Raw genomic sequence first — 15,252 nt, 5'->3', positions numbered from 1 at the left:
TGGGAGGCCAAGGCAGGCGGATCACGAAGTCAGGAGATTGAGACCATCCTGGCTAACACGGTGAAACCTCGTCTCTACTAAAAATACGAAAAATTAGCCGGGCGTGGTGGCGGGTGCCTGTAGTCCCAGCTACTAGGGAGGCTGAGGCAGGAGAATGGCATGATCCCGGGAGGCAGAGTTTGCAGTGAGTGAGCCAAGATCATGCCACTGCACTCCAGCCTGGGCGACAGAGCAAGACTCCGTCTCAAAAAAAAAAAAAAAAAAAAAAAAAAAGTAGAGAAGGATGAAACAAGACTGTAGAACACTGACAGCTGTTGAAGCTGGGTGATGGATACTATAGTTCTTTTGTGCATGTTTTAAAAATTCCGTAATAGATTTTCGCTTTTAATTATTTGTAGAGACCGGGTGCCGCCATGTTGCGTGGGCTGGTCTCAAACTCCTGGGCTCAAGTGATCCTCCCACTTCAGTCTCCCAAAGTGCTGGGATTACAGGTGTAAGCCACGATGCACAGCCAACAGTTTTTGTTTTTTTGAGAGAGTCTTGCTCTGTCGCCCAGGCTGGAATGCAGTGGTGTGATCTTGGCTCACTGTAATCTCTGCCTGCCAGGTTCAGGCAATTCTCCTGTCTCAGCCTCCCTAGTAGCTGGGACCACAGGTTTGTGCCACCACACCCGGCTAATTTTTGTATTTTTAGTAGGGACAGGGTTTCACTATGTTCACCAGGCTGGTCTTGAACTCCTCGACCTCCTTGAACTGGGAAGGTGGAGACTGCCATGAGCCGAGATTGGGCCACTGAACTCCAGCCTATGTGACACAGTGAGAGAATGTCTCAAAATAAATAAATATATAACAACAACAAAAACCTACTGAAAGAAGCTCCTGGGAGAAGTGGATCGTAATCTGCAGCAAGGGATATACCAAGTGAGCCTGGATCCTACTGGAGCGCCAGAAAGCAACAAAGCACTGGTGACTATAGCAGTCTTGTCCTGAGGACGTCGGAGCTGACTTGTGAGGTGTCCCACTGGATACATTTGGGACAAATTCAAAAAGAATCATGCTTCCACCTACATAAAGTTCTAGAATAAGCAAAACTAATCAGTGATGGGACAGCCTCTGGGGAACGGTGGCAGGGATCACATGGGAAGGGGCCCTCCCAAGCTTTCTGAGATGAAGGTTACATTCTCCCTCCTGACAAGGGTTGGGTATATGCAGTGGCCAGAATTCACTGACTGGTATACTAAAGATCTGTGCGTTATTTAAAAAGAAAAAAGAGGCTGGGCATGGTGGCTCAGCACGTTGGGAGGTGCACTTGTAGTCAGGAGTTCAAGACCAGCCTGAGTGAATCTACAAGAAAAATTTTTAAAGAAAAAAATAAAAACCTAACTGCAAATAAATACTAAATTCTTTTTTTTTTTTTTTTTTTTTTTGAGACGGAGTCTCGCTCTGTCGCCCAGGCTGGAGTGCAGTGGCGCAATCTCGGCTCACTGCAAGCTCCGCCTCCCGGGTTCACGCCATTCTCCTGCCTCAGCCTCTCCGAGTAGCTGGGACTACAGGCGCCCACCACCGCGCCCGGCTAATTTTTTGTATTTTTAGTAGAGACGGGGTTTCACCGTGGTCTCGATCTCCTGACCTCGTGATCCGCCTGCCTCGGCCTCCCAAAGTGCTGGGATTACAAGCGTGAGCCACCGCGCCCGGCCATAAATACTAAATTCTTGTTAGTATGTAGAGGGAAGATTACAACTTTCTGCCATTTAGTTGGAAATGCATCATAAAAATAAACTGAGGCAGGAGCAGTGACTCACGCCTGTAATCACAGCACTTTGGGAGGCCAAGGCACTTGAGCACAGTAGTTCGAGGCCAACCTGGGCAACATAATCAGACCTTGTCTCCAAAAAATTTTTTTGAATTAGCCAGGTAGGCTGGGTGTGGTGGCTCGTGCCTGGAATCCCAGCACTTTGGGAGGCCGAGGCAGGTGGATCACCTGAGGTCGGGAATTCGAGACCAGCCTGACCAACATGACAAAACCCCATCTCTATTAAAAATACAAAATTAGCTGGGCATTGGTGGCACGTGCCTGTAGTCCCAGCTACTCGGGAGGATGAGGCAGGAGAATCGCTTGAACCCAGGAGGCGGAGGTTGCAGTGAGCCGAGATCACACCATTGCACTCCAGCCTGGGCAACAAGAGCAAAACTCCATCTAAAAAAAAATTAGCCAGGTATGGTGGCACCCGCCGTTAATTTCAGCTACTCAGGAGGCTGAGGGAGGAGGATCACTTGAGCCCAGGAGATGGAGGCTGCTGTGAGCCAAGACTGTACCACTGCACTCTAGCCTGGGCAAAAGTGTGTGAGACCCTGACCCCCGCCACCTCAAAAAAGAACTGTAAATAAATATTAAATTCTAGTTAATAATATGTAGAGAAAAGACTTGCAACTTTCTGCTACTTAGTTTGAAATGCATCATCAAAATAAAGTGGCCAGGTGCGGTGGCTCACACCTGTAATACCAACACTTTGGGAGGCGGAGGTGGGTGGATCACCTGAGGTCAGGAGTTCGAGACCAGCCTGACCAACACGGTGAAACCCTGTCTCTACTAAAAATACAAAACTTAGCTGGGCGTGGTGGAGTGCACCTGTAATCCCAGCTACCCAGGAGGCTAAGGCAGGAGAATCACTGGAACCAGGGAGGCAGAGGCTGCAGTGAGCCGAGATCTCGCCATTGCACTCCAGCCTGGGTGACTGAGCAAGACTCTGTCTCAAAAAATAAAAATAAAATAAAAAATAAAAATAAAATAAAATAAAAAATATATATGTATGGCCAGGCATAGTGGTTCACGCCTATAACCCCAACACTTAGGGAGACTGAGACGGGAGGACTGCTTGAGCACAGGAGTTTGAGATAGCACTGAGCTATGACTGTACCACTGCACTCCAGCCTGGGCAACAAAAGTGTAACCCTGTCTTTGATCAATCAATAAAGTGAAGAGTGAAGAGAATTATAAGTGGATGGACAAATATGTGAAACACAAGCAGTTAAATGCCCACAGCAAAACCTAGGCTGTGTATACAGGTAGGTGTTCATGAAATTTTTTTTTTGTTTATTATTATATTTTGAAGCGGAGTTTAACTCTTGTTGCCCAGGCTGGAGTGCAACAGCGTGATCTCAGTTCACTGCAACCTCTGCCTCCCAGGTTCAAGAGACTGTCCTGCCTCAGCCTCCCAAGTAGCTGGGTTTACAGATGTGCACCACCACACCTGGCTAATTTTTTTTTTTTTGTATTTTTAGTAGAGACGGGGTTTCATCACATTTGTCAGGCTGGTCTCAAACTCCTGACCACAAGTGATCTGCCCGCCTTGGCCTCCCAAAGTGCTGGAATTACAAAGGCGTGAGCCACTGCGCCCAGCTTAAATTTTTTGTTGTTATTTTTTTGAAACAGACTCTCACCGTGTTGCCTAGGCTGGAGTGGAGTGGAGCGATCTCGGCTCACTGCAACCTTTGCCTCCCAGGCTCAAGCGATTCTCCTGCCTCAGCTTCCCGGGTAGCTGGGATTACAGGCACCTACCACAATGCCAGGCTAACTTTTGTATTTTTAGTAGAGACGGGGGTTTCAACATGTTGGCCTCAAACTCCTGACCTCAAATGATCTGCCCGCCTCGGCCTCCCAAAGTGCTGGGATTACAGGGAGTGAGCCACTGTGCCCGGCCTAAGTGTTCACTAAAATTGTATCACCCTTTTTTGTATGTGTGAACATTTTCAAAAGATGTTACTAAAATAAAACAGATTCAACATGCTAAATTTATATATATCCATAAGTCCATAAAGATACTTAAAAAAAAACCTAATTTCCCACATTAGAGGTGTTTACATCCAAACTTCATACTCTGAAAATTGTTAAAAGACTAAAGTTCACCCCCAGTTGATACAGACAACCTATAAAAAAAAAAAAAAAGCCATGTGACACATCAGAGAGTTAGAGGTAGAAAATCACCCCACTGCCAGGCACGGTGGCTCAAACCTGTAATCCCAGCACTTTGGGAGGCTGAGGCAGGCGGATCACGAGGTCAGGAGATCGAGACCATCCTGGCTAACATGGTGAAACCCCTCTCTACTAAAAATACAAAACAATTGGCCAGGTGCAGTGGCTCACGCCTGTAATCCCAGCACTTTGGGAGGCTGAGGCAGGTGGATCACGAGGTCAGGGGTTCGAGACCAGCCTACCAACATGGTGAAACCCCATCTCAACTAAAAATACAAAAATTAGCTGGGCGTGGTGGCGGGTGTCTGTAATCCCAGCTACTCAGGATCAGGAGGCTGAGGCAGAATTGCTTGAACCCGGGAGGTGGAGGTTGCAGTGAGCCAAGCTCGCGTCACTGCACTCCAGCTCGGGGGAAAGAGCGAGACTCCATCTCAAAAAAATAAAATAAAATAAAATAAAATTAGCTGGGCGTGGTGGCAGGTGCCTGTAGTCCCAGCTACTCAGGGAGGCTGAGGCAGGAGAATGGCGTGAACCCAAGAAGTGGAGCTTGCAGTAAGCCGAGATTGCGCCACTGCACTGCAGTCCGGACGACAGAGCGAGACTCCATCTCGAAAAAAAGAAAAAAAGCCACCCCATCAACCACTGAAGCACTGAAGAACAAAGTATCATTCGGTCAAAATATCGCCCCATCCAAAACGCCTCAGAGGACACACACATGCCCCCAGCACACCTGTCTTTAGCAAATGCCCTACATGTGGCTTTCCATCTGCTTTCTTCACTGTTCAAAATGAGAAACGTGGGTGTGCCCTTGCTATAATGACTGCCTCACTTCATCTTCCTCTGCTCCCCAAGGCAGACCGTTGAAAAGACCTCTGAAGGGCCTCGCTGACCTCCAACTGGCTCTGACCACCACCACTGGCTGGCATGCAGTCCGTTACATGCCTGGGTCCTCCTCTCTTAGACCAGGCAACAGCAGCAATGCTTTCTGACTCAGGTGGACACAATGAGTAATAGTAGTAATTATCTGAACTAAAACAAATGTTTAAAAACTAGAGTTATCGCTCCTTTTCAGGGCAACAAACCCATTTCTCTCTGTGAGCCCAAGACCAATTTGACATCCAAGCCAACTTCTTGGAATTTGTCTCACTAACTGCTCCAGGAGTCTTCAGGGTGAGCAGAAACTTCCCTTTCAAGAGGATTTTTAGTGAGGCACACTGCTGGCAAGAAGCCTACAGCACCCACCCACACGCAACGCTCCGCTGCCCCTACTAATCTAACTTTAAACGAAAGCTGTGAAACGATGAACAATGCTGCTCTTGCAACCACATTTATTCAAACCTGGGACCAGCGAAGCCTATTCTTACAATTTTTATGATTCAATCCTGGGCACTAGCAACACGCAGCTTCTCTGAAAACAAACCCAAGGCAGGATCAAGTGGTAAATGAAGTATCGGGATTTTAAATATGACTTCTTGGTGGTTTGGGATGGTTTAACACACAGGGATTCGTTTTTCTTTTGTTCCTGAATCCAGCCCACCCACAGCATGCAGTTACAGAAGCTTCAACCACAAAACATTATGTTTGTGCTGCAATGGCCATCTTTCTGACCTCTCACTAATTACACTATGAGGTTCACGGCACTTGTTGGAAAAGAAACATGCCCAAGTTAGTTCAGCATGAGCGGATGAACAGATGTTTGTGGAATAGACAGGTACAGTGGCAACACCCTCACAGGTATGGCCCCACCTGTCTTCGGAGTATTTCATAAATCTTACAGCCTTCCCAGCAACTCTAGGGAATGGTCCTGAAGTGGATATTCACCTGAGAGAGACCAAATTAGGCTTTGAAATTTAGACAGACGCAACCCACCTCCTGGTTTCCTGACCTCTGGAGCTGGCCCATCCTGGGCTGTGAGCTGAAATGATACACTTGAGCTAGGAGTCTTGGTAACTCCTTGAACTTTGACAGATTTACGCCATCAAGGGCACACTGAAAATTATTCTTAGAAAGCAACTGGCTGGGCGCAGTGGCTCCCACCTGTAATCCCACCACTTTGGGAGGCTGAGGCGGGCGAATCACCTCAGGTTGGGAGTTCGAGACCAGCCTGACCAACCTGGAGAAACTCCATCTCTACTAAAAATACAAAATTAGCCCAGTGTGGTGGTGCGCGCCTGTAATCCCAGCTACTCGGGAGGCTGAGGCAGGAGAATCGCTTGAACCCGGGAGGTGGAGGTTGCAGTGAGCTGAGGTCGCGCCATTGCACTCCAGCCTGGGCAACAAGAGAGAAAATCCATCTCAAAAAAAAAAAAAAAAAAAAAAAAAGCAAGCAAGCAACCTAGCAAGGCAATGCCAGTCTAAAATCTTGCTATCAATGCCATTCTGAAATATTTAAAAATGTGAAGTCCAGTGCAATGGTTCATGGTTCAGACTGCAACAGTGTTATTATATCAAAGTGTTTTTTTGTTTGAGACAGAGTCTTGCTCTGTCACCCAGGCTGGAGTGCAGTGGCATGATCTCAGCTCAACTGCAACTTCCGCCTCCTGGGTTCAAGCAATTCTTCTGCCTCAGTCTACCGAGTAGCTGGGATTACAGCCACAGACCACCATTCCTGGCTAATTTTTGTATTTTTAGTACAGACGGGATTTCACCATGTTGGCCAGGATGGTCTCGAACTCCTGACCTCAAGTGATCCGCCAGCCTCGGCCTCCCAAAGTGCTGGGATTACAGGCGTGAACCACTGCGCCCAGCCAGAAATAGATTTTAATAAATATTCTCAACTTAAAGGACTGTCCTTTATTTTATTCCTATAGTTTTGGTGATAAAGACAATCTTGCTACTTATGAAAAATGGAAATGGTGAATGATCACTAATTTAAAGATATTTTCCTTGACAAAATAAAAAGTTGGCAAATACAGTCGGGCATGGTGGCTCATACCTGTAATACCAGCACTTCGGGAGGCCAGGGCAGGCAGATCACGAGGTCAGGAGTTTGAGATCAGCCTGGCCAACATGGCAAAACCCTATTTCCACTAAAAATGCAAAAATTAGCTGGGTGTGGTGGCAGGCACCCGTAATCCCAGCTACTCAGGAAGCTGAGGTGGGAGAATCGCTTGAACCCAGGAGGCGGAGGCTGCAGTGAGCTGAGAGCACACCACTGCACTCTAGCCTAGGCGACAGAGCGAGACTCCATCTCAAAAAAAAAAAAAAGTTGGCAAATACAAGTTGTTCCTCAAATGTTTCTGGAGACCCAGGACTCCAGGCTCATTAGTGTTGTGGAGTGCCCACAGTCCTAGAGTCAGAAGCCTGGAATTTACCCCTGGGCTCTCCAACCAGGCAGCTTTGGGACCTACAGCAAATCACTTACCTTTCTGGTGGTGGGTGAAAAATGAGGATGAAAATACCAACTGCCTCAGGCTGCAGACAGCAAGGATTAAAGGTGGCACTATGGGGAAATGTTTTGTGAACCATAATACTACAAATACAATGTATGAAGAGGATTAAATTGGGTACAGTTGTGCATGCCTGTAGTACCAGCTACTCGGGAGGCTGAGGCAGGAAGATTCGTTGAGCCCAGAAGTTCAAGACCGGCCTGGGCAACATAGTGAGAGCCAGTACTTAAGAAAAAAAAAAGAATAACATTAACTGCTCTTGGATGAACCAACAGAAATGCTTTAAAATCAGCCACCACAGAAAAACATTCAACATGACTTCACGTGGGAATTATCAAACCCTCTTTCCAGCATGCTCTCAGGCAGCAGGGGGCAAGGGAAGCATGGTTGAGAGATCCTCCCCTAGCTGGGTAGAGGCAGAGGCAATCCTTCCCCATGTATTCCCAGAGTGAAGCCTTGGATTATTTTTTTAAAACTTAGTGTACAGTTCAATGTTTACTTCTCTCAGAACTGTATTTTTCCAGTTAAGATTTTTTTTAAAAAAGATCATCTCTCTGGCCGGGCACAGTGGCTCACGCTTGTAATCCCAGCACTTTGGGAGGCCGAGGCGGGCCGATCACGAGGTCAGGAGATCGAGACCACGGTGAAACCCCGTCTCTACTAAAAATACAAAAAATTAGCCGGGCGCGGTGGCTGGCGCCTGTAGTCCCAGGTACTTGGAGAGGCTCAGGCAGGAGAATGGCATGAACCCGGGAGGTGGAGCTTGCAGTGAGCCGAGATTGCGCCACTGCACTCCAGCCTGGGCGACAGAGCGAGAGACTCGTCTCAAAAAAAAAAAAAAAAAAAAAAAAGACCATCTCTCACATGGACATTAAATACTAACATCCAAACATGTTAACTGTTTAGTAAAACCTTTTTACTTTGAAATAACTGCAGGCCACGTATGGTGGCTCATACCTGTAATCCCAACACTTTGAGAGGCCGAGGCGGGCAGATCACTTGAGTGATGCCAGTTCAAGATCGCCCTAGCCAACACGGCGGAAACTCAGTCTCTATTAAAAATACAAAAATTGGCCAGGCGCGGTGGCTCACGCCTGTAATCCCAGCACTTTGGGAAGCCGAGACGGGCAGATCACGAGGTCAGGATATCGAGACCATCCTGGCTAACATGGTGAAACCCTGTCTCTACTAAAAATACAAAAAAATTAGCCGGGCATAATGGCGGGCGCCTGTAGTCCCAGCTACTCAGGAGGCAGAGGCAGGAGAATGGCGTGAACCCGGGAGGCGGAGCTTGCAGTGAGCCGAGATTACGCCACTGCACTCCAGCCTGGGCGACTGAGGGAGACTCGTCTCAAAAAAAAAAAAAAAAAAAAAAGCTGGGCGTGGTGGCTCACGCCTGTAATCCCAGCACTTTGGGAGGCCGAGGCGGGCGGATCATGAGGTCAGCAGATCGAGACCATCCTGGCTAACACAGTGAAACCCCGTCTCTATTGAAAATACAAAAAAAAATTAGCCGGGTGTGGTGGCAGGCGCCTGTAGTCCCAGCTACTCGGGAGGCTGAGGCAGGAGAATGGCGTGAACCCAGGAGGTAGAGCTTGCAGTGAGCCAAGATTGCGCCACTGCACTCCAGCCTGGGCGACAGAGCCAGACTCCATCTCAAAAAAAAAAAAAAAAAAAAAAATTAGGACCAGCGCTGTGGCTCACACCTGTAATCCCTGCACTTTGGGAGACTGAGGCAGCACATCACTTGAGGTCAGGGAATCGAGACCAGTCCGGGCAAAATGGTGAAACCTCATCTCTACTAAAAATACAAAAAATTAGCTGGGCGTGATGGCGGGCGCCTGTAATCCCAGCTACTCGGCAGGCTGAGGCAAGAGAAATGAGGCAAGAGAAACACTTGAACCCAGGAGGCGGAGGCTGCAGTGAGCCGAGACCGTGCCACTGCACTCCAGCCTGGGTGACACTGAGACTCCATCTCAAAAAAAAAAACAACACTCTGATATGAGAAAGTAGTTTTATACGCAAGTAGCAGAAAAGTAAGTGGCCTGGAAGACTTACTCATCTCCAAGACCTTTTATTTTTATCTAAGTAAGACCTTAACCTTCAGCTTCAAGCAAAATCCTCAAAAATATAAGGACAGCTGTTGGGCATGTTCAGGGAAAATTATGTACTTCACACTGCCAAGTAGAACTTTTTTTTTTTTTTGAGACGGAGTCTTGCTCTGTCGCCCAGGCTGGAGTGCAGTGGCACAATCTCTGCTCACTGCAAGCTCCGCCTCCCGGGTTCACGCCATTTTCCTGCCTCTGCCTCCTCAGTAGCTGGGATTACAGGCACCTGCCACCACGCCCGGCTAATTTTTTTGTATTTTTCAATAGAGACGGGGTTTCACTGGGTTAGCCAGGATGGTCTCGATCTCCTGACCTTGTGATCTGCCCGCCTCGGCCTCCCAGAGTGCTGGGATTACAGGCGTGAGCCACTGCGCCTGGCCAGAACTTCTATCACTTAAAATTATAAAAATAATTTGAAGCAAATTTGCATAGTGTAATACATTCACCTTTGTGACTAAATGATACATGGTGATCACGCATTCCACAAGAGAACGGCCCTCAGACAGTAAACATTTTTGTCTTAAAATTAGTGCCACTGGGCAAGGCGGCTCACATCTGTAATCCCAGCACTTTGAGAGGCTGCAGGAGGATCACTTGAGCCTAGGAATGTGAGACCAGCCTGGGCAACATAGTTTAAGACCCTGTCTCAGGCCGGGCGCGGTGGCTCACGCCTGTAATCCCAGCACTTTGGGAGGCCGAGATGGGCGGATCACAAGGTCAGGAGATCGAGACCATCCTGGCTAACACGGTGAAACCTCGTCTCTACCAAAAATACAAAAAAATTAGCCGGGCATGGTGGCGACTGCCTGTAGTCCCAGCTACTCGGGAGGCTGAGACAGGAGAATGGTGTGAACCCGGGAGGCAGAGCTTGCAGTGAGCCAAGGTCACGCCACTGCACTCCAGCCTGGGTGACAGAGCAAGACTCTGTCTCAAAAAAAAAAAAAAAAAGACCCTGTCTCTACAAAAAAATAAAATTAGATTAAAATTTTTAGAAAATAAGAAAGTAGTAGCTACATTTTCAATTTCTTCACTACATAAACATTTAATGAGAAAACAATTAAATTCTGGCCAGAAGCGAGGGCTCACTCCTGTAATTCCAGCTTTTTGGGAGGCCAAGATGGGCAGATTGCTTGAGTCCAAGAGTTCTAAGGCCAGCCTGGGCAACGTGATAAGGCCCTGTCTCTACAAAAAATTCAGAAAATTAGCTAGGTGTGGTGGCATGTGCCTGTGGTCCCAGCAACTTGGGAGGCTGAGGTGGGAGGACTGCTTCTTGAGCCTGGGAGATGGGAGGCTGCAGTGAGTGGAGATCACGCGACTGCACTCCAGCCTGGGTGACAGAGTGAGACCCTGTCTTAAAAAAAAAAAAAAAAAAAAATTTTAAATTTAATTTTAACTGGACATCACTTTTACAAGACGCCTAAATATAGCTGATGCTAAATGCATTTGAATTTCCAATTGGTATTTATTTATTCATTTTTTTGAGACTAAGTCTTGTTCCATCACACAGGCTGGAGTGCAGTGGCACGACCTCAGCTCACTGCAACCTCCGCCTCCTAGGTACCGGCGATTCTCCTGCCTCAGCCTCCCGAGTAGCTGGGACTGCAGGTGTGTGCCACCATACCCGGCTAATTCTGTATTTTTTTTTTTTCCAGTAGATACGGGGTTCCACCATGTTGCCCATGATTGTCTCAAACTCCTGACCTCGTGATCCGCCCACCTCGGCCTCCCAAAGTGCTGGGATTACAGGCATGAGCCACCACACCCGGCCACCAATTGCTATTTATAATGGAATCACCCGTGAAGTGTTCTCATGGAAAAGTTTCACAAGGATTTATAAAACATCATAAATATCATAAAAATTTCTTAAAAATCAGCACACTGCCAGGCGCGGTGGCTCACGCTTGTAATCCCAGCACTTTGGGAGGCCGAGGCGGGCCGATCACGAGGTCAGGAGATCGAGACCACGGTGAAACCCCGTCTCTACTAAAAATACAAAAAATTAGCCGGGCGCGGTGGCTGGCGCCTGTAGTCCCAGGTACTTGGAGAGGCTGAGGCAGGAGAATGGCATGAACCCGGGAGGTGGAGCTTGCAGTGAGCCGAGATTGCGCCACTGCACTCCAGCCTGGGCGACAGAGCGAGACTCGTCTCAAAAAAAAAAAAAAAAATCAGCACACTGACGAGGCCCCCTAACCACCACCTACCTGCCTACCTTACTTTCACAATCATTTCAACACCAGCTTACTATGCATAATAATACAGACAGGCAATCTACTTGTTTCAGATAAAACGGACAAATGCTTCAGCAGGAAACTAAAGTTTGCCTCATGCCTCCCAGGCCCCAAATCTCTACTCATTCATTGTGTGAAGATGCCACTCAAACCACTATCTGCCTCAGATTCCAAACTTCCTGATGGAAACAAATCAAATCTTTCTCTGCCAGGACTTTGTTAAGATAAAAAGCATCCAATAAACAGAACCTAGAAGGCCGGGCATGGTGGCTCATGCCTGTAAATCCCACCACTCTGGGAGGCCGAGGCCGGTGGATCACCTGAGGTTGGGAGTTTGAGACCAACCTGACCAACATGGAGAAGCCCCCGTCTCTAGTAAAAATACAAAATTAGCTGGGTGTAGTGGAGCATGCCTGTAATCCCAGCTACTCGGGAGGCTGAGGCAGGAGAATCGCTTGAACTCGGGAGGTGGAGGTTGCGGTGATCCAAGATTCTTGCCATTGCACTCCAGCCTGGGCAACAAGAGCTAAACTCTAACTCAAAAAAAAAAAAAAAAAAAAAACAAAACCCTAGAAAATCCTAGTTCCTGCAAAGGTTCCATCAAAGCAAGATTCAAATGTAAGGTCACAATTTCCTGGGCCATAAATGCTAATACTAAATGTTAACACACATCTTTCAAAACTGCACAAGGTGAATTAACTTGCTGACAAAATGTAGCGGGATGGCAAGTCCAAGAGGTATAAATGAGAGAAGGGATCACTCCTCTGGGGCCATGAAAGGTAATCAAAAGAAACCGAGAAAGGGTGAAAGCAGTCCATAAGAGAAGAGGGCCCAGCCCAAAGAAAACGACCACAGGCTTTTCCAAGAACAGAAGACTTCTAACCCCCACACATCTTGCTAAAGCCTAAAGAAAAGGGTAGTTTACTGTTTACCCAAAGGAAAGGGACTTACAGAAGGCTTCTTCCCCATCACTGACTCTACCTGTCCCCTACCTGGAGGCCTTAACCAGGGAGCACCGTATATATCTGTGTGATCAAAATATTAGCAGCTGTCCTTTGTCAACGTGGTATTTAACATGAAGAATTCAGGAAAAAATAACAGACTTAGATTCCTCATGCTCAGGAATATGGGCCTTCAAGACTCTGAAAATACTAGAAGAAGCCAAAGGAATTTTTGCCTAGAGGCACCAAACAAGTTCAATCAGAAAAATCACAAACAGTTAGGCATCTCTCAGCTCCAGGAAGAGGCGGCTAAGCTCCAGGAAGATAGGGAGAGTGATAAACAGCGCCCAGTGGCGGCAAGGCCAAGCCTGGCAGTCATTGCCAGCCTCCAATCTGAACTAAAGAATATTCCAAACAACACTGCAGCCTGCAGATTCCATTCACAAATCCCAAGGACCAAAAGCCACCCACATAAGCAAGGGGCTCCGGCACCACGGAACAGGGAGAGGAGCACCTGCCAATGTCCTGCGACCTCCCCCTGCTTTCCAGCTGTGAATGAGGCCCTGGTTCCCACACTTCATTCACAGTCTGGGCGGCTGCTGTAACTACATCCCACGAGACCACACACAAAGCATCACGCACAAGGGACAGTGGCAGCACTCTGAGCAATCCATGGAGATTCCCATCCACAAATATCTGAGGAAAAGAGAGCTTAAAGTCCTAAATTTGAATCCTAACTTCGGATGGCACCTCGCGATTCCATGTGGACCACAAATATGCCATCACACCACTCATTTTAAAGAGAGCAAAATCTTGAAAGAGTTTCAGCATCAGTGAATTACCGGAGTCCAGAAAAAGAAGCCACTGAAACTGATGCTTCGTTGCTGATCCATGTCACCTAAGCAGCAACTGGCAATCAATGTTGGAAATGTGGAGAAGAGATCCCTCATTCTCCTCAAATTTGGCCACTGAACTGGGGGAGAGCATGCAGACCGCCGTACATCCCAAATAATTCATCCAGACGGTGGATTAACTGAGGCAGAAGCTCATGAGTAACCTCCAGAATCTCAATCGCTCAACTACTTGAGAAAATAAAGGTAGAAAGAGGTTTTAAGCATCCACGTTTCGGGGCCCAAGCCTGCACCCAAGTAGATTGCCGTTCTAGGGGAGGCAAATAATAACAATCTGGAAAAACATTCAACAATGAAAACAAACGAACTAAAGAAAAAGAAAGCTGAAACCCTCCCAAGTTTGGACCCTGATCTGAGAGAGGCCTGGCTGACCAGAAATTTGAAAACCCGACGAACCCACAAAGGCTTCCTTTGCAATCCGCGTAGGAAGGGGCTTCCAAGGAGGGGGTCCGCCTCTCCGCGCCCTGTGAGGACAAAGGAGGCGACGTTTCCCGCCTCGGGAACCTGGGACTCTCCTGGAATCGGGGGCGGGACCGGGACAAAGAGGAGGAGGGGGTAGGGAAGGAGTGAGGAAGGGGGGGTCGCCCCGCCGCGGAGCTCGGGACCCGAGGGGGTGTGTGCTCCAGGCACGTGCGCGCGTCCCCAACACCCCGCAACAGACAAAAACCCGGCCCCGGGGAGGCGGCGGCCGGGGGCCCGGTGCGCGCGCACCCCCCGCGCGTGGCGCCGCCGCCGGCGGCCGAGGGGCCGCGTGCTGGGGGGAGCGGCTGCGCGCGCACCGAGTCCTCTCCGCCGCCGCCGCCGCCATTTTGTTTCCTCCGCACAATGGAGGAGAGTTAACGGCCGAGCGCGGGAGCGAGGCCGGCAAGGGAAGAACAGGCCAGGCGCCGGGATGAGGGGACCGGGCGGAGGCGGCGAGCGCGGGACCCCTCCAGCCTTGTCACCGCGAACCCTCAATGGGGACCTCACTGAGGAGGAAGGGCGGGCGGGGGGAGGGGCAGAGGCGGGAGCGGGCCCGGCCGCCGCCACATTGACGCTTACCTTGTCGGCGTCCCCTTCTTCGACCGCAGCCGCCGCCGCCGCCCTCGTGCCACAGCCCGCCGGGGTCTCCCCCCAAAAGCCACGCGGTGCGCGCCGGGCTGCTGGGTCCAACTGCAATGGCGAGAAGAGGAGGAGGAGTCCGGACCGGGGGGCGAGCGGGCGGGCGGGCAGGCGCGCGCCGGGGAGGTGCGGGAACACGTGACCGGCTGAGGTCCCGCCCCCTTTGACGCCGCGTTGCGCCTCGACGCAGGCCCTACGCAGATAGGAGGGAGGGGCAAAAAGAGATAAGGGGGGCTGGGGGAGGGGGTGGGAGTGAGTTGTCACGTGGTACAAGCGTGGGTGTTTGCGTGCGTAGTCACCTGACTTCGGCACCTTTCCCTCCGCTTTCGATAGGTTGCTCCATCATGTGACAATGGCGAATTTCGCGGTTTCCTTCGCCATCTGACAAGAACTTTTGGCGCCTTCCCTTTGCCGTACTGGGAGTCCTCCATCACGTGACGAGGTCACGCTCTGGTTTTCGCTAAGGCGGTTTTTGAGCGGCCATTACCACGTGATGCAAGGCAAGCGTGAGAGGCGGAGCCTCCCTACGGCTGCAACATTTCGCGCCTGCGCGGCCGCCATCTTACGCCCGTCGCCCTGGGTACGTTAGCGGAAATGGCTCT

At 49.4% G+C, this 15,252-nt stretch overlaps 1 protein-coding gene across 11 annotated transcripts in view; it reads right to left on the bottom strand.

The window, feature by feature from the left end:
• Positions 1 to 14,792, bottom strand: part of ILF3 (interleukin enhancer binding factor 3) — a 37,758-nt gene extending 22,966 nt beyond the window's left edge. For 9 of the 11 annotated variants that reach the window (XM_055238488.2, XM_063615991.1, XM_063615993.1 and 6 more), the window contains exon 1: positions 14,591 to 14,725. The gene's annotated coding sequence lies outside the window, so the exon portion shown is untranslated. Of the gene's footprint in view, positions 1 to 14,590 lie in introns of all 11 variants that reach the window. The other 2 variants (XM_063615990.1, XM_055238487.2) reach the window with 2 other exon arrangements.
• Between the last annotated feature and the right edge of the window lie 460 nt (positions 14,793 to 15,252).

Source organism: Symphalangus syndactylus, chromosome 13, assembly GCF_028878055.3.
Source record: "Symphalangus syndactylus isolate Jambi chromosome 13, NHGRI_mSymSyn1-v2.1_pri, whole genome shotgun sequence".
NCBI classification, from domain to species: Eukaryota; Metazoa; Chordata; class Mammalia; order Primates; family Hylobatidae; genus Symphalangus; species Symphalangus syndactylus.
Note: the sequence above shows the minus strand (reverse complement) of the source record. Positions and strands in the feature narration are given on the sequence as shown.